Below are 18208 nucleotides of genomic sequence, written 5' to 3'. Positions count from 1 at the left end.
AAGCTGACCGTCCTGCAGGAGTGCTGCACTGTCAGGGGGCGCTGCCTCTCGGCTGCGTCGCAAAGCTGAGGCACCCTCGGCCCTCTCTGGCAGAGAATAAACGTCCTGGCCCTCAAACAACTACCGAAAACAGGTGATGCAGTCAGCGTCACGCCCGCTCTTCGTGGGTAACCCGCTGAGGGCAAATTAGCTGCCGTGAATCTTACACTGGGGCGGTGACTACACTTTGGAAGCACGTCATTGGCTATAAAACGATTGGAGATGTTGTGATGAGGTGCTATAAAAATGCAAGTCCTCTCATAATGATAATAATCGCTTATTGTCAGAAGTAAACTTCAATGAAGTTACTGTGAAAAGCCCCTAGTCGCCACATTCCAGCGCCTGTTCGGGGAGGCTGGTACGGGAATTGAACCGTGCTGCTGGCCTGCCTTGGTCTGCTTTCAAAGCCAGCGATTTAGCCCAGTGCACATAGTGGGAACTGAACCCATGCCGCTGACTCATTTATTCCAGTTTTCTTGTGCGCTAGTCCAGTAACAGAACCGCTCTGCTGCTGTCCTCCAACTGCAGCAGCTGTACCGGGTTTGCCTCAGTCTCAATGCGCCTGGGACAGCGAGGGAAAACTCCACATGGCTCCAAATTCTTATTATGCTGCAGTATCCGTGTGTGTGTGCCGCGACCCTTCCACCCGAAGCTTCCCGCTTGGAATATGTCCATTTGCTGGTCTTCTTCCAACTGTTTTCCACTTAATCAACATCAATGGGGAATTAAACTCTCCACACGCCTCTTCCTGTTCTCAGACAGCCGTAGGAAAGTTCGTTCCCAGAAGACGACACTCCTGTCGGCACTGATATTAAATCAGTTCATATTATGTGACTGGACAGCTGTTGAACCTATCCTGCAGTGATGGAAAGGTATATCCGCACTAGTGTTGTGAAATCTAACTCAAGTTGGGGAGGATTCCAGTGGGGAGTGCTCCATCACACTCCTGACTTGTGTCTTGTCGATGGTGGACAGGCTTTGGGGGGGGGGGGGGGGGTCAGGAGGTGAGTTACTGGCCGCAGGATTCCCAGCCACTGACCTGCTCTTGTAGCCGCTGTAGTGATATTCAGATATCAATACACAAGATCAATGTATGTAAATGTAGTACAGTCATTTCAACACTAGATGTCTCAAAATCAGATACTATAAGTACCGGATTCCCGCTCTTTTTAGTTAGTTAGAGAGTGTGATCCAGAACAGTAACCAAGCAAGACGGACAATAGCTAGAGTGAGAGAAGTTAGAACTAGTTTGTTATGATAGTGTATAGTTATATAGTTATCTGTATTATACTTTATTTCTTTATCGTTAGTTTAGTATTGAGTAAAAGGACTCACAGTTCATTATTTTGTTACTCATTAAATAGTTCATCTTTCAACAAGAAGGCTGTTGGTCATTTTATCATCTTGGTGGATTCAAGAGTAATATATATATTGTAGATAAGTCATTATTTAAAATATAACAGCCACAGTATGTATACAGTATGTACAACAGTATGTATATGGCTGGGTCCAGTTCAGTGTCTGGTCAATGGTCACCCCCAGTATGTCACAGTGGGCGAATCAGTGATGGTGATGCCATTGAATGTCAAGGGGCGATGGTGGGGTTCTCCCTTATTGGAGATGGTCATTGCCTGGCACTCCTGTGGCGTGAATGTTATTTGCTACTTGTCAGCCCAAGTCTGGATATTGTCCAGGCCTGGCTGCATTAGCATCTGAGGAGTCGCAAATGGTGCTGAACATTGTGAGTTTACGTGTGTGTGTGTGTGTGTGCATGTGGAGAACGGTGAGAGGCTCAGATGGGATGCCTCCTTCAGTCAAATAGCCCTGTTGATAGGCTATGGGAGGTTCACACAGAATGACCCCTTGCGGGGTGCGGGGTTGTGTTGGAGAGAATCTGGTGTTGGAATCAGGTAGCCCTGACTCTGGGTGAAAACTAGCAAGCAGCCGGAAGCAGGATTTATGAAATCGGAGTGCAGTGTGCTGCTCCACACCGCGTCGAGATACAGGTTTAATATCCACCCAGACTTCAATGCAATTCCAACCCATCGCCAGAGGGAGGCAGCAAACACAAAGCAGATGTGGGCAGGGGTTAAAAGGCACTGAACATTCAGCTCTGAAACTGAATACAATTAATCCCCTCACAGTGTTAAACTCCACGTGAATCTCTTCCCTCTCCTATTCATCTCATCCAGCATTCGATGAACAATGTTTTTTAAAAATCCTCAAAGGTTTTTGCTTGAAGCAGCACGATGGTTAGCACCGTTGCCTCCCAGCTCCAGGGTCCCAGGTTCGATTCCCGGCTGGGTCACTGTCTGTGCGGAGTCTGCACATTCTCCCCGCGTCTGCGTGGGTTTCCTCCGGGTGCTCCGGTTTCCTCCCACAAGTCCGAAGATGTGCGGGTTAGGTTAAGGTGTTATTGACATGGGGCAGTGAAGTGGAGTTCTCTTTCAGAGGGTCGGTGCAGACTCAATGGGCCGAATGGCCTCCTTTTGCACTGCTGGGATTCTGTGAACCGCTTTTCAAATGGATCTGACATCCTCATCGGAGTTACATTGATTTTTTTTAAAATTTAGAGTACCCAATTAATATTTTTTTCAATTAAGGGGCAATTAACGTGGCCAATCCACCTACCCTGCACATCGTTGAGTTGTGGGGGGTGAATGCCACACAGACACGGGGAAAATGTGCAAACTCCACACGGACTGTGACCCAGGGCTGGGATTCGAACCCGGGTCCTCAGTGCCGCAGGCTGCAGTGCTAACCACTGTGCCACGTGCCGCCTCCTCATCGGAATTCTAAATCACTGTTTACATCTCTGAAAGTGAAGTTCGCCAGTGACCGGGTGCATGGACTGTCGACAGGACCGCCTGACGTATGTTAATGTGACCTTTGGCTGAGAAAGGTAACTTTGCCAGGTCAACAGGTTGCCTGTTAAATGCTCCATCACACGGCTGCTCCCCACTCTTCCTGGAGTGGGATAGACTTGGCGGTTCCGATTGGGAATGATAGCAGTGTTTAATAACCTCCCACCTTCCCCACTCCCTCTAGCCACCCTCTGTGCAATGGCAGAGGTTTTCTCTTAAACCCGTTCCACTTGGCAACTTAAGGTAGCTCGGCAGAGACAGTCTGGACTGAGTTGGAACCTGTGTCCCAGAGGGGGGGGGGGGGGGGGGGGGGGGGGGTAAACCTGCACGTGTTAATAACTTCAACTGAGTCAGTCAGCAAACAGGCAACAACAATTCATCCCTCATAAATACAAAGCGGCTGATTCAAGTCCCAACTCGATCGGTGCGTTCCAACAATGCCTTTGTAACTAAGCAGCGGGTTTTCATTCCCCTTTGCTGCTTTTGCAGCCAGAGTTAGGGGCAGAAGGGGGGCCATTCGGCCCCTCGAGCCTCGAGCTCCGCCATTCAACAGGACCATCGGCTGATTTGATTATCGCACTTTTCCACCTGCCCCACCCATCCCTGGGCTGCTGCCTTGCAAACCGAAGCTGCCTTGCAAGGTTCAATGACCCAGCCTCCACTCCTATCCGCAGACTAACCACCCTCTGGGAGGAGAGGTTCCTCATCAGTTTTGTCTCAAATGGGAGACCCCTTACTATTGAACTGTGTATCCCCATCCCCCCCACCCCCCGCCATTCTCCTCAGCATCCATCCTGTCAAATTCCCTCAGAGTCTTAAACGTTTTAATAAGAACCCCTCTCATTCTTCTAAACTCCAAGGCATAGAAGTCCAACCCGCTCATCCCTCAGGGGATCAACCTCGTGAACGTTCTCTGAACAACCTCCATGACTGCCTTCCAGTTAAGAATCATAGAACACGCAGTGAGAAAGGAGGCCATTCAGTCCATCTTACCAGTGCTTTGAAAGGGCTATCCCAATTCAGCCCAGCCCCCCCCCCCTTTTTTCTCCCCATAGCCCCCTGCATTTTTTTGCCTTTTGATGCACTTGCAGCCAATCCCCTTTGCAAAGTTATCTTTGAATCTGTTTCCAACTCCGTCCCAGGTCAGAAACTTACTGCATTGAAAAAAAAGAACTTTCCTCAGCTCCCCCCTGGCGTTTTTGACAGCCACCTTAAAAGCTTACTCGCTGTTTACCAACCTTCCCGCTCGCGGAAACGGTGCTCCCTCATTTACTCTCTCGGTCTCTCTCTCTATCTATCCGTTTATTGCCACATTGCTGGTCATTTTAAACAGGAGATGTTGGAGCCGGTTAGAAACCTGAACAGTCTCTCTTTCTGGAGATGTTGAGGTGGGAGTTTGACAATGGGGAACCGATTAATAATAATAATAATAATAATAATAATCGCTTATTGTCACAAGTAGACTTCAATCAAGTTAAGTTACATTCAGGTTAAATCTTCCTCTGAGCTCAGGTAGAATGATTCCTCTGCAAACGTTTTAACCATCACGCCCTGGTTCCTGCTGTGGCGTTATAAACTTGGCCGACCTCCCCAGTGCAGTATTGAGTGAGTGCTACACTGCCAGGCGTTAAACAGTGGCCTCGTCTGTAAAAAACATCCCTTTGCGCTATTTGAAGAGTTCTGGCCAGTGTCCTGGCCAATGTCCATCCCCAAATCCAACAACTGTACCTGACCATTATCGTCTTGTGGGATCGTGCTGAGCTGAAATCGGCTGCAGGGTTTCCTACATTACAACAGTGACTACACGTCAAAATTGCTCCGATAGATGTGAATCGCTTTTGAGGGTCGGGGGGGGGGGGGGGGGGGGGGGGGGGTGGAGTGGTGACAGGCGCTAGAGCAATGCAGGTTTTCACGTCTGCCTTTTAACAGACCTCTCCCATCCCCGTTTCCCTCACTCACATTTCACACCGCCTTTCTTTCTAACGTCTTACAGTTTGGATGAAGCATTAACTCAGCTTCTCTCTCCACAGCTGCTACTGTGCGTCAGTGGTGGAGGGAGTGAATGTTTGTGGAAGGGGTGCCGATCAAGTTGGGGTCCCAGGTTCAATTCCCGGCTCAGGTCACTGTCTGTGTGGAGTCTGCACGTTCTCCCCGTGTCTGCGTGGGTTTCCTCCGGGTGCTCCGGTTTCCTCCCACAAGTCCTGAAAGACGTGCCTGTTAGGTGAATTGGACATTCTGAATTCTCCCTCTGTGTACCCGAACAGGTGCCGGAGTGTGGAGTCTAGGGGCTTTTCACAGTAACTTCATTGCAGTGTTAATGTAAGCCTACTTGTGACACGAATAAAGATTATAAGATTATGATTATCAGATCCTAAATGGTGTGGAGCTTCTTGTGTGTTGCTGGAGTTGCACTCAGCCAGGCAAGTGGGGAATATTCCATCACACTCCTGCTTTGTGCCTTGTAGATGGTGGTCAGGCTTTGGGGGGAGGGGGTCAGTAGGTGAGTTACTCTCTGCAGGATTCCCAGCCTCTGACCTGCTCTGGTAGCCACAGTATTCATGTGGCTGGGTCCAGTTCAGTTTCTGATCAACGGTAAACCCCCAGGATGCTGTGGGGGATGTTGTCAGACAGATGAACGTGACACACTATGAGAGTAGATCTCCTGGTAGGAGTAGCTACAAGCAGCACAGCAGAGCGGAGTTTATTTAATCATTAAACAGCAGTATTTCACCAACCGAGCAGTCTTCTCCATTATCACACCCCTGGGTGTAATGAGGAATTGATTTTACTGTGAGTAATGGCAATAGAATTTTAAAAGTGGAAGATAGGAAGGGTTGGCACACACTGGCATCTGGATTTCAGTCAAATGTGGATCACTCGACCATCACGTTGCCTCCACCTTGACCGAACTGGGGTTTTGGAATTCAGGGACTGCCTCCCCTCCTGCCCCCCCCCCCCCCCCCCCCCCCACAGAAATCTGCCCCTTATATCGCTTTGGTCAGTAACCGTAGGGTCACTGTGGGGAAATGCAGGACTCCAGTCTCACAGCGATGCTGTGTAGTTGGAGCAGAATCACTTAAGGCTGGTTTAGCTCACAAGGCTAATCGTTGGCTTTTAAAGCAGACCAAGCAGGCCAGCAGCACGGTTCGATTCCCGTACCAGCCTCCCCGGACAGGCGCCGGAATGTGGCGACTAGGGGCTTTTCACAGTAACTTCATTGAAGCCTACTCGTGACAATAAGCGATTTTCATTTCATTTCATTTCATTAAGACCATGAGATAGAGGAGCAGAGGTGGGCCATTCGGCCCATCTAGTCTACTCCACCACTCAATGAGATTGTGACTGATCTGATGTGATAATTCTCAATTCCACTTTCCCGCCTTATCCCCATAACCCTCGATTCCCTCACTGATTAAAAATCCATCTCAGCCTTGAACATACTTAACGACCCGGCCTCTACAGCTCTCTGCGGGAAAGAATTCCACAGATTCACTCCCCTCTGAGGGGAGAAATTCCTCCTCATCTCTGTCTGAAATGGGTGACCCCCTGACCCTGAGATTGTGCCCTCTGGTCCCAGACTCTCCCACAAGGGGAAACAACCTCTCAGCATCGACCCTGTCTGCCCCCCTGAGAATCCGATATGTCTCAATAAGGCCGCCTCTCATTCGTCTAAACTCCAATGAGTTCAGGCCCAACCTACTCAACCTCTCCTCGTAAGAAAACCCCTCCACACCCGGGGATCAACCCAGTGACCCTCCCCTGGACTGTTTCCCATGCCAGGATGTCTTTCCTTAGCTAAAGGGACCAAAACTTTTCACAGTATTCCAGAATGCTTACAGCACAGAAGGAGGCCATTCAGCCCATCACGTCGATGCCGGGCTCCCAAAGGAGCAATTCCCCGAGTTGAGAACCAAAAGAAAATCACTGTAGTCGTGCTTCATGTTCAGTGTTTGTCATTAGACAACATAAATATAGGGTGGAAAGCAAATAGTGAAGAGGACGTAAGGAGGTTACAAGGGGACACAGAGGTTAAGTGAGTGGGCAAACATCTGGGAAATGGAGTATAAATGAAATGAAAATCGCTTATTGTCACGAGTAGGCTTCAATGCAGTTACTGTGAAAAGCCCCTAGTCGCCACATTCCGGCACCTGTTCGGGGAGGCTGGTACGGGAATCGAACCGTGCTGCTGGCCTGCCTTGGTCTGCTTTCAAAGCCAGCGATTTAGCCCAGTGAGCTAAACCAGCCCCTTGTGGGAAATGTGGGAAACTGTGACATTCTCCAACTTGGTGGGAAGAAGACAATAAGTATTATCTAAATGGTGAGAGATTGCAGAGATCTGGGATGGAGAGGGATCTGGGGGTTTGAGTGCATGAACCACAAAAGGCTGGTATACAGGTGCAGCAAGTAATTAGGAAAGCCTATCGAATGTTAGAATTTATTGTGAGAGGAAAAGTAGGGAGGTCATGCTCCAGTTGTACAGGATATTGATGTGACCACATCTAGTGTCCTGGGTATTGGTCCCATTATCTACAGAAAGATGTCAATGTGTTGGAAGCAGTTCAGAGAGGGGTTAGCAGACTAACACCAGGAATGGGCGGGTTGTCTTATGAGGAAAGGTTGGAGTTTAGCAGAGTGAGAGGCGACTTGATCGAAACCTTTCAGATCCTGAGGAGGTGTTGACAGGGTGGGTGTGGAGAGGATGTTTCCTCTTGTGGGAGGATCTAGAACGAGGGGGGTCACTGTTTAAAAATAAGGGAAATTAAGACGGAAATAGGGAGAATTTTGTTTCGCTCAGAGCGTGGTGAATCTCCGGAAATCTCTCCCTCGAAATACGGTGGAAGCAGAATTTTTAAGCCACAGCTGGTTAGATTCTTGATAGACAAGGGGTGAAAGGTTATCGGGGGGGTCGGCAGGATTGTAGGGTTGAGGTCGCAATCAGGTCAGCCACGATATTATAGAACGGCGGAGCAGGGTCAACGTATGTTTGTTCAAAATGTCACTTGCTCCAACTTCGATACAACAAGGCAATCCCCCCCCCCCACACACACACACACACACCCGACCTCCCCCCCTCCACACACACACACACCCGTCCTCCCCCCCCCCCCACCCCCCCCCCACACACACACACCCGGCCTCCCCCCCCCCCTCCCCCCCCACCCCCCCCCCCCCCCACACACACACACCCCCTCCCCCCCCCCCACCCCCCCCCCCCACACACACACACCCCCTCCCCCCCCCCACCCCCCCCCCCACACACACACACACCCGGCCTCCCCCCCCCCCCCCCCCCCCCCGCCCCCCTCCACACACACACACACACCCGGCCTCCCTTTGTTTTCCACTGCAGGCTGACCCTGATCTGATGTGGGAAATAATTCCATTTCTAGTCTAAAATCGCCGAACAGTCAGAGACAAAGAGTTGACGAAAAGCCCATTTTACAGGTGGAATGAGAACGGAGGATATTGGAAATGCTTAGCAGGTTAGTGGGGGCCGGAGGGAGTGGTCGGGCAAAAAGGATAGGACAAAAGGGAACATCTGTAATGAAGTCGGTGGGGGGGGGGATTGACAGAATGGACGGTGAGGGAACGAGTGTAGGAAGTGAAGGGAGTTTCAGAAACGATGCCTTGCACTGGACCAGCTATTTAAACATTCGGTCCGGGGCTGGGAATCCCGCAGTGAGTAACTCACGGAGCGCAGCTCCAACAACACTCAGAAATCTCATCACCGCCCAGTGAAAAACCTCTGGAACTCCCTCCCTAACAGCACCGTGGGTGTACCTACTCCACGTGCCCTGGCTCAAGAAGGCGGCTCACCCCCCCCCACCTTCTCAAGGGGCAATTAGGGATGGGCAATAAACGCTGATCTAATCAGCGACGCCCACGTCCCGTAAATACATGTTAAGCATTGTAAAAATCGATTTTGTGCATGGCTGTCTCATGAATCTACACAGACACATGAAATAACCACAAGCCTTAATCATAGCCTTAATCTCCCCTAAACATCCTTCTGGCTGATACTTGGCTGTTTTGAGTAAATAGTCATTTCTGTTCCTTCCTCTCTCAGCTGACAGTTTAGAACGGAAACTTGGACACTTGGTTTTGCCTCAAACATTTTTCTTTTGGAATCCAAAATGTATTTATTGTTTCCTAAATGACATTGTTGCTAACCAGGGCTTAGGAACTGATATTGAAGCTGGTTCTAATGGGCATTTAAAAAAATTGATTCCTGATATAAGGTGAATTGTGAACCCACCCTCGTCTAAGGTGTGTGTGTGTGTACATGTGTGTGTGTATGGGGTATATGTGTGTATACAGGGTGTGTGTGTACACGTGTGTGTATATGAGGTGTATATGTGTGTATACAGGGTGTATGTGTGTACACGTGTGTGGATATGGGGTGTATATGTGTGTATACAGGGTGTATGTGTGTGTGTGTGTACATGTGTATGTATATGGGGTGTATATGTGTGTATACAAGGTGTATGTGTGTGTGTGTGTACACGTGTGTGTATATGGGGTGTATATGTGTGTATACAAGGTGTATGTGTGTGTGTGTGTACACGTGTGTGTATATGAGGTGTATATGTGTGTATACAGGGTGTGTGTGTGTGTGTGTGTACACGTGTGTGTATATGGGGTGTATATGTGTGTATACAAGGTGTATGTGTGTGTGTGTGTGTGTACACGTGTGTGTATATGAGGTGTATATGTGTGTATACAGGGTGTGTGTGTGTACATGTGTATGTATATGGGGTGTATATGTGTGTATACAAGGTGTATGTGTGTGTGTGTGTACACGTGTGTGTATATGAGGTGTATATGTGTGTATACAGGGTGTGTGTGTGTACACGTGTGTGTATATGAGGTGTATATGTGTGTATACAGGGTGTGTGTGTGTGTCCACTAAGGGTGGAGTGATTATGATTGGGAATGAACAACGGACCAGAATCGAGAAGTGCAGAGACCTCGGGGGGTTTGTGGGATGCGAAAAGAAGGAAGGTAATTTTAAAACCAAGACACTGCTTGACTCGGAGCCCACGTATGTCAGCAAGCTCAGGGGGGCCGGTGAGAGGGGAACGGGACTTAGCCGAGTCAAAACATAGTTTGAAGTTCAGGGAGGCACTTTCAGATGACGGATGTACTGGAACTCACAGGCAGTCAGAGTTCATCCTGTCATCAGTCAACAGGAGGGGAGCTACGTGACCCCACTTCCCCCCCCTGACAGATGTGAAGCACGAATACCATAGCTCAAAGGTTTGCACCAAAAACAGCAAACCCCCCTCACCCCTGCAGTACATTTTCATGCCGCACATCATGGGCTGCGGATAACTTCCTCCTACTCCTTTCAAATAAAACTCAGCAAATGGGTGAGTTCAGCCCGCTGGCCGAGAATCGGCGCCACCTCCTTGCCACAGGCAGGCAGGTGTAACTACAGCGTGACTTGTTTACATTGGAAATTTCCATCCTAATTGTGAACAGGGGAATTAGCTACAGAGCCGGCGATAGTGACAGAGAAAAGATCCTCAAATCTAAAGCGGATACGGGTTGACAGAGGGAACCTGCATTTATATATAATCCACCCTCACGCCATGACATCCTAAATCACGTTACAGATTAATGAAACACCTTTGAAATCGCCATTGGAATGTAGGGAAAATAGGAACCAGTGGCAAGATTCAACAAACAGCAGTTCGATGATGCACTATTACGAATGTGAAATCTCATTCCTTTGGCTTTTAATTGTTGTCGGACATTTTTAAAGCATGTTAAATTTAAAAATGTTACTTCCTATTGAGTATTTCGATGATCATTTTTTAAACTGGTGTTGGGTCAGGGTTTTGCGAGAACTTCAGGAATCAGTCCATCGTTCCTCATCAAAAAGAGAGCCAGTAACAGCTCATGTGACGTATTGCCCATCTGGCAGTGCAGCCCTCCCGCACTGCTGAACCTTTCAGCCTGGATTGCGCACAAAGTCTCTGGAGTGAGGCAGCCTTCTGACCCAGAGATGACATAGAGCTACCCACTGAGGCACAGCTGGTAAATTGAGGCTGGACGCTGCCTTGTCGCTCTTTCTCGTTCTCCATGCCTGCTTGGTGGGACGTGACGGAGATTAAAAAATGTAAACGCAACTTCTGACAAACTTCCCAGTTTAATCGTCCATTTGGCCCACCGTACCCTACACATTGGCTTTTTTGACTGATCTATCAAATTATAGTCCCAGCTCTTGCTCCCATGTCCCTGCAGGGATTTTGTACACGGTAGCACAGTGGGTCAGCAACTGCTGCTTCACAGCGCCAGGGTCCCGGGTTCGATTCCCGGCTTGGGTCACTGTCTGTGCGGAGTCTGCACGTTCTCCCCGTGTCTGCGTGGGTTTCCTCCGGGTGCTCCGGTTTACTCCCACAAGTCCCGAAAGACGTGTTGTTAGGTGAATTGGACATTCTGAATTCTCCCTCTGTGCACCCGAACAGGCTCCGGAATGTGGCGACCAGGGGATTTTCACAGTAACTTCATTGCAGTGTGTAAGCCAACTTGTTACACTAATAAAGATGAAAAGTTGGCATTGAATGTGCTTCCAACCCCCTTACAGGAACAAGAATTCTCTTGTTGATTCTTTCACCGATTACCTTAGATCTGTGCCCCTCTGGTTACCAACCCCCCTGCCCCCTGAAATTGTCTCAATCACCACAGATGTTTTTATTTGAGAACATACCTTTATTCCTGTCCCTCTCCTCGATGGTGCAGACTCTCTGAAGGAACGGGGCAGCAGGAGCTGTCACTGAAAAGGTCGCCTCCCGAAGCTTCTTCACCCTGTGAGGGAACCGCCGATGCTCTCTGCCTGCGGGGGTCTTCCAGCGGTATCACAGCGTGTGGAGAGCTGCTCCTGTCCTGCAGCGTGAGTCCGAGGTTCGATTAGCGAGGGGGGGGGCTCTCTCGGGGACTCGGGGTACCGGCTCTTGCCCGGAGGTGGGGAGGCTGCAGAGCTTCCAGAGTGATCACATTCAGCTCTGCATCCTTCTCTCTCTCTCTCTCACACCGTCAGCTACAACGGAGCAGAAGTCAGAAAAGAAATCCGAATTAAAAAGGGGAAGGCGACAAACACTTCCTCCGCCGGTGAAGAAAGCATTTGCGGTTTCTCCTGCCTTTTCTGGTTGTGTGAAGGATTGAGAGAGAGAGAGAGAGAACGAAGAGAGGGAGGGAGGGAGTGGGTGGGGGAGGAGGGAACAAAAATAGAACTTATTTCCTTTTCACATACGTGCAGAGAAATCTAGATTTTGAAAGGAAAGCCAGCTTGTCTGTCGTCAATGTGAAACCTCCTCCAATCCATTAGTCCATCTGTGGTATCAGTCGCCTGATCTGGCTGCCTAAACCAGCTTGTCCACTTCGCAACTCCCTGCCTTCGAATTTTACTCTCTCTCTCTCTCTCTCTCTCTCACTGTGCCTGTGAAATGCTTTTATAACCAAACCCTTTCTCCAGATGCCCTACTCACAGCCAATGGGGGTGGGGTGGGGAGGGGGAGGATCATGCAGGCAGCAATGAAGTATTGCAATCAGTCCACATTAAAAAAGAGTTTACTTTAACTTGTCCTTCAGCTCAAGTAACTTACTGGGTGGAAAGAACCACATTTTTTTTTAAAAAAGCTTGAAGCGCATATTCACCCTCTGCCTTGTGAAATTGTTCGTTCCCTCGACCATCCCTGTTACGAAGCTTGCAACTTGTTCGGTGCCTTCCTATTGACAGCTGTCAACTTCCTTGTCTTCCAGTTCAATAACATTTCCAGCCAGCTTGGGGGTTTTACAATTCAGGGGCATCATTGCCGGAGTTGGATTTCTGTTTGGCGCGTGGGGCAGGGACCTGTTTGTGGCCGACACATAAATAAATAAGGCGCCGGGCAGTACGGTGGCGCAGTGGGTTAGCACTGCTGCCTCACGGCGCCGAGGTCCCAGGTTCGAACCCAGCCCTGGGTCACTGTCCGTGTGGAGTTTGCACATTCTCCCCGTGTCTGCATGGGTTTCGCCCCCACAACCCAAAGATGTGCAGGCGAGGTGGATTAGCCACGCTAAATCGCCCCTTCATTGGAAAAAATTAATTGGGTAATCTAAATTTAGATTTTAAAAAATAAATAAATAAATAAGTAGCCAGGGAGAAATAGCCAGGAGAAGACCAAGAGAGGGAGGACCCTGGGGGCGGGGGGGGGGAGCAAGATGAGGTAGAAAATCCCAACAATAAAGAATGGGGGGGGGGGCAGTGAAGGAGGGGGGAGGGAGGGAGGGAGGGGGGGGGGGGAAGGAGGAGAGAACAAAAAAGTGCAGCCAGAAGGGGGAAGAGTTAAGAGAACTCAATGGGGCGGGGGGAGAGCCCAGGGGAAGACAAGGGTGGCAACAACCCAAGCACAGCGAGAGAACGCGAGGAACAGCAGGAAGGGGAAACGGGCAATGGCCGATGCCGAGGCAACTGCACCAAAGAATGTAAAAAGCGGAGGGGGGGGAAGGCGGGGAGGGGGAAGAGGGGGGGAGGGGGGGGAGGGGGAGGCGGGGAGAGGGAGGCGGGGAGGGGGGAGAGGGGGGAGGGAGGGGGGAGAGGGGAGGGGGAGGGGGGAGGGGGGGAGGGGGGAGGGGGGGCTGGGGGTTTGTTCTCATGGTTTTATGCTTATTTCTTTTTCTTGTTAATTTATTGTTTTTGTACTGGAGGGGAGGGGTTACTGTTTTTCTCTGTTGTGATAAAATTTGTTGTTGAAAACTTGAATAAAAATTATTCCAAAAAAAAAGGAAGGACAAAGCAGCAAGCGAGTCTGATGGCAAGCTAAGGCCCCAAACCAAATTGTAAATAAATGCCTATAAACATGTGCCTCGGCCATATTGGGGAATGTAAAATATGTATGTCAGTTAAAGGGGGCGGCCACAGTTGTTATTATGAAGATGCTTGCCTGTAAATATACATGTTAATTTATGCGTGCTTTTTTTCTAATAATTTGTAATTTGTTGGATATAAAATATGAAAACTCAATAAAAAACATTTCCAAAAAACAAAAGAATGTAAAAAGCAATTCCACCCCAGTTAGATATCTAAAAAAGGAGAGAATGGGAGAGAGGGGAGGGAAGGCCCCTCCCGTCCGGCTATATTTCCTACAGCCTGTGTGTTTTGTTTCGCAAGGTATATATACCTGCATCTATAACTTGTACAAACCCCAATTAAAAGATATTTATATTAAAAAAAAGGTGTGTGGGGCAGGGGAGGAAGCTGCAGTTGTGCACTGAGACCCTGTGACAGGAGCCTCTTCCTGCACTGGCTCGTACCCAGGTTGTAGGGGGTCTGGGGGGGGGGGGGGGGGGGCAGGGGGTGGGGGTAGTGCTCAGCCGGGCTGCACCCTGCAGTGGAATAGCTTGTCTCTGTTCACCGCCTGGACGGTGGAGAACCGCAATGATGGTCTCAGCCTTCACCCCCAGAAATATTTCTGTGTGTGGGATCTTGCTGTGTGCTTTCGCTTGCTGCATTTCCTACATTACAGCCATGACCATGTTGGCGCTTCGGAGATGTCCTGAGGTCACGAAAGGAGCTATGCAAATGCAATACCTATTTTTTTTTTATCGTTGGGCCTCACGAGTTGAGCCGTTTCCAGCTGGTTAATGAACCCTGATGGTGATGAATGACTGAATTCTCTCGCCAGCAATGACCCGGTTCACTGCTGGAGGCCCCCCCCCCCTCCCCCCCATGAAACAGTCGTCCTTCATGGTACCCTCATTGCCCAGGGGTCAGCTTACCCTCCCAGAATGATCACATTCCCTCATCATCTTTCACCGGCGGAATTCTTTTATTGGCTCCTCGTTCTAATCAAGCACGTTGTCAAGAGCTCAGGACAATGATTGCATTGTTGGCCACGTTATTAATGTTCTTGCTTTCCATTTTGTTGTCATATCAACCCTTTGAAGTAATCCTTTACCTGTGACACAGCTCCGTTTATCAGGCCAATCTCCTGCCGCACACTACACCGCCCCACTGGCCTACACTCCCCTGCAAAATGTAAATCTTTTATACTAGTTGCAAAAATCTCAGTACGAATTTCTGTTTGGATGTGTCACAATGTACGTTACGATCGATGTGAGGGAGTAGCGGGCGACGAGGGGGGGGGGGAGGGAGGGTGGGAGGGAATCAGGAGGCTAAGGGACAAACCTTTGAGAAGCTCTTTGTAAATAGAAATAGCTACATAGAAGAACGTAAATATTACAGCACAGAACAGGCCATTCTGCCCAACTATTTTGTGTTGACCCAGGCGAGATTCTTCCTGCCTTATTCTCATATATCTGTTCCCCCTTCATTCACCTCCTTCACCCCTGGCATCGCCCCAGAGTTATGGTGCACAAAGGTCCACATTCTGCACCTTTCAGCCAGTTTTGGTTTTACAATTCCAGGAGTTGGGTTTCTGTCGGTGTGTGCGGACCAGGGGAGGAAGCTGCAACCTACCTCCTGATCCCCCCCAAAGCCTGTCCACCATCCACACGAGTCAGGAGTGTGATGGAATACTCTCCACTTGCCCGGATGAGCGCAGCTCGGGAAGCTCAGCACCATCCAGGACCAAGCAGCCCCGCTTGATTGCCTCCCCCTTCCACCATCTTGAACATCCAGTTCCTCCCCCACACACGCTCAGTAAGAGCAGTAGAAGGACTAGGGCAGCAGATACCTGGGAACCCCACCACCTGGAGGTTCCCCTCCAAGTCACTCACCACCCCAACTTGGAAATATATCGCCGGTCCTTCACTGTCACTGGGTAGAAATCCAGGAATGCCCTCCCTGCACCATGGATGTGGACTGTGCCGGTTCAAGAAGGCAACTCACCGTCACCGTCTCAAGGGCAATTAGGGATGGACAATAAATGCTGGTCTAGCCAGCTGGTTAGGCTATCAGTTATTGCCCATCCCTAATTGCCCACATCCTGTCTGTAAATCAAAAAAGGATACAGGTGTTTTGGGTCTGGATACACAATGGAGGCCAGACCAAGTAAGGGTGGCAGATTTCCTTCAACGGAGGGCATTCGTGAAGCAGATAGGTCACCATCGCTGACTTTATTCAATGAATTGACTTTGAACAGCCCAGTTTCCATGGTGGGATTTGAACTCACGTCACCATGACATCAGTCAGGGCTTCTAGATTACCAGTTCACAACCTCAGTCACTATCCAATACTGTATCGTGTGAAATCTCTTATGTTCTTTCTTTAGTTTTTGAGACTTTTTCCTCTCACGTATCATTTGTAATAAAAATAATGGATGAAAGATTGAACATTTTTGGGGTACCGTCATGCCCTGAGGAAGTTGCAGGGTGCTTCATAGCCAATCATTTACTGATGTAAGTAATACATCAGGACAGCGTGTACCTTACCCCATTCCATCAATAGGCCAGATCTTGCTTTAATGGTCTAATTTCTTTGGCAAAACACAACACAGCCCCGTGAGTGTTCACCATGGTACGGCATCGATGGTGGCCATTTCACCGAGACCATCTCTTTGAAAGAGCTACCTGATTAGTCGCATCATCCTCGCCTTTCCCCCATTTCCCTACAAACTCCCCCCCCCCCCCCCCCCCCCCCCTCTCCTTCAATAATCTCTACAATTTTCTTTCGAAAGTTACTTCCGAATCTTCTTCCACCACTCTGGGGAAGAGTCAAGCAAACTCAAAACGTTGGGTGGAATTTTCCTGGGAGCTCACAGCGGGAGTGGGGGGGGGGGGTCGACCAGCGGGAACGGTCGGGGAAATTCCGTCCACCGACTCTGTTTCTCTTATGTCATCATCGGAAAATATTATCCCTCCCTCACTACCCATGTTCATCCATCCCGTGATTGACTGACGACGGCGACTGCTTGCCCTTCAAGGATACCTTCCCAATCTTGTCTCTTCACTTTGAGTAACAGTCTTTGTATTGTCCGCCTTCACTGCCATTGCGTGCTGTCCACATTCCCTCCGAGGCGGTTTCCTTCTGTAGTTAATCATCCATACTGCAGCCTTCAGAAACATTGTGGGTTTTTTCCTTTGCCACTTCAGCCCGTGAATCAGCAAACACTCCCAAACTCCATTGAGCTATTTCCAATTTGCTCCCCCTTTCCCTGCACTGGCTTCACTGCCTTACCAAATCTCTTTAACCTAACCATTCATTTTTATTCCAATGAAAAGTTTTCGCAATTCCGCAGGTTAACACGAGCGATTTAGCACACGCTAACTGAGTCAGTGCGGCAGGGGGGGTTCATTTCCATTTTCTGCAATAGTAAATACTGACCATTAACAATGTGTTGAAATTCTTGCAGCTCCCGCATAGCCTTTAATTGGAAAATGATATTCTCACAGCTTGGTGGGAAACGTAGAGTTAGTGCTCCATTATTACTCCAAAGGCCCCCTCCATTTCATATTAACTCATAATAATAATAATGTTTATTGTCACAAGTCGGCTTACATTGACACTGCAATGAAGTTACTGTGAAAGTCCCCTAGTCGCCACACTCCGGCGCCTGTTCGGGTACACACAGGGAGAATTCAGAATGTCCAATTCACCTAACGGCACGTCTTTCGGGACTTGTGGGAGGAAACCGGAGCACCCGGAGGAAACCCACGCAGACACGGGGAGAACGTGCAGGCTCCGCACAGACAGTGACCCGAGCCGGGAATCGAACCCAGGACCCTGGCGCTGTGAAGCAACAATGCTAACCACTGTGCTACCGTGCCGCCCATCTCTTTTGCCCTGAGCATTTCTTCTTTTCCTTCATGGTATTGATCGACCTGGAGGCGGCAGCAGGCACGCAGTGGCAGTGAGTGAGGACGATACAAAGGTTTGTTACTCAAAGTGACTCCACATGCTTCCCGATGACCTCTACCATTGACTTTATCAGGGAGTAACTTTGGGCCACGTGGATACACAATTATATAGAATATACAGCACAGATACAGAGCGGCCAGCCCACCTAACCCATGTCAGTGTTCATACACCACACAGGCATCCTCTGAGCCTTCGCTACCTCACCCTATCAGCCTAGTCCTCCAATCACTTCTATATGGACATCCCACGCCTCCTTAAATGCATCCATTCTGCCAATGCTCTTTGGCTAGCGAGTTCCACATTGTCACCACTCTCAGGGAAAAGAAGTTCCTTTTCAATTTGTTGTTTAATTCGGTTGGGTAAGAAAGACGTCAGACAATTTCTGGTCCAGGGAGGGAATTCCAGAGCTCCGCGCCCAGGCAGCCGAGGGGACGGACGCCCGTGAGAATGTGCAGAGGACCAGCCTTGGAGGATGTCCGCGGAGGATCAGAAACTGAACTGG

General features: G+C 49.4%; 1 protein-coding gene across 2 annotated transcripts in view; it reads right to left on the bottom strand.

Annotated features, from left to right (window-relative positions):
- Positions 1 to 18208, bottom strand: part of LOC119957208 (prostaglandin E2 receptor EP1 subtype-like) — a 145096-nt gene that overhangs the window by 8600 nt on the left and 118288 nt on the right. Inside the window, exon 1 of one of the 2 annotated variants that reach the window (XM_038785028.1) lies at positions 11617 to 12308. The exons of the other annotated variant lie outside the window; for it this stretch is intronic. The gene's annotated coding sequence lies outside the window, so the exon portion shown is untranslated. Of the gene's footprint in view, positions 1 to 11616; positions 12309 to 18208 lie in introns of those variants that run through there. 2 annotated transcript variants of the gene reach the window in all.

Source organism: Scyliorhinus canicula, chromosome 25 (assembly GCF_902713615.1).
Source record: "Scyliorhinus canicula chromosome 25, sScyCan1.1, whole genome shotgun sequence".
NCBI classification, from domain to species: domain Eukaryota; kingdom Metazoa; phylum Chordata; class Chondrichthyes; order Carcharhiniformes; family Scyliorhinidae; genus Scyliorhinus; species Scyliorhinus canicula.
The sequence above is the reverse complement of the archived record's forward strand: the minus strand, read 5'-3'. Positions and strand labels throughout refer to the sequence as shown.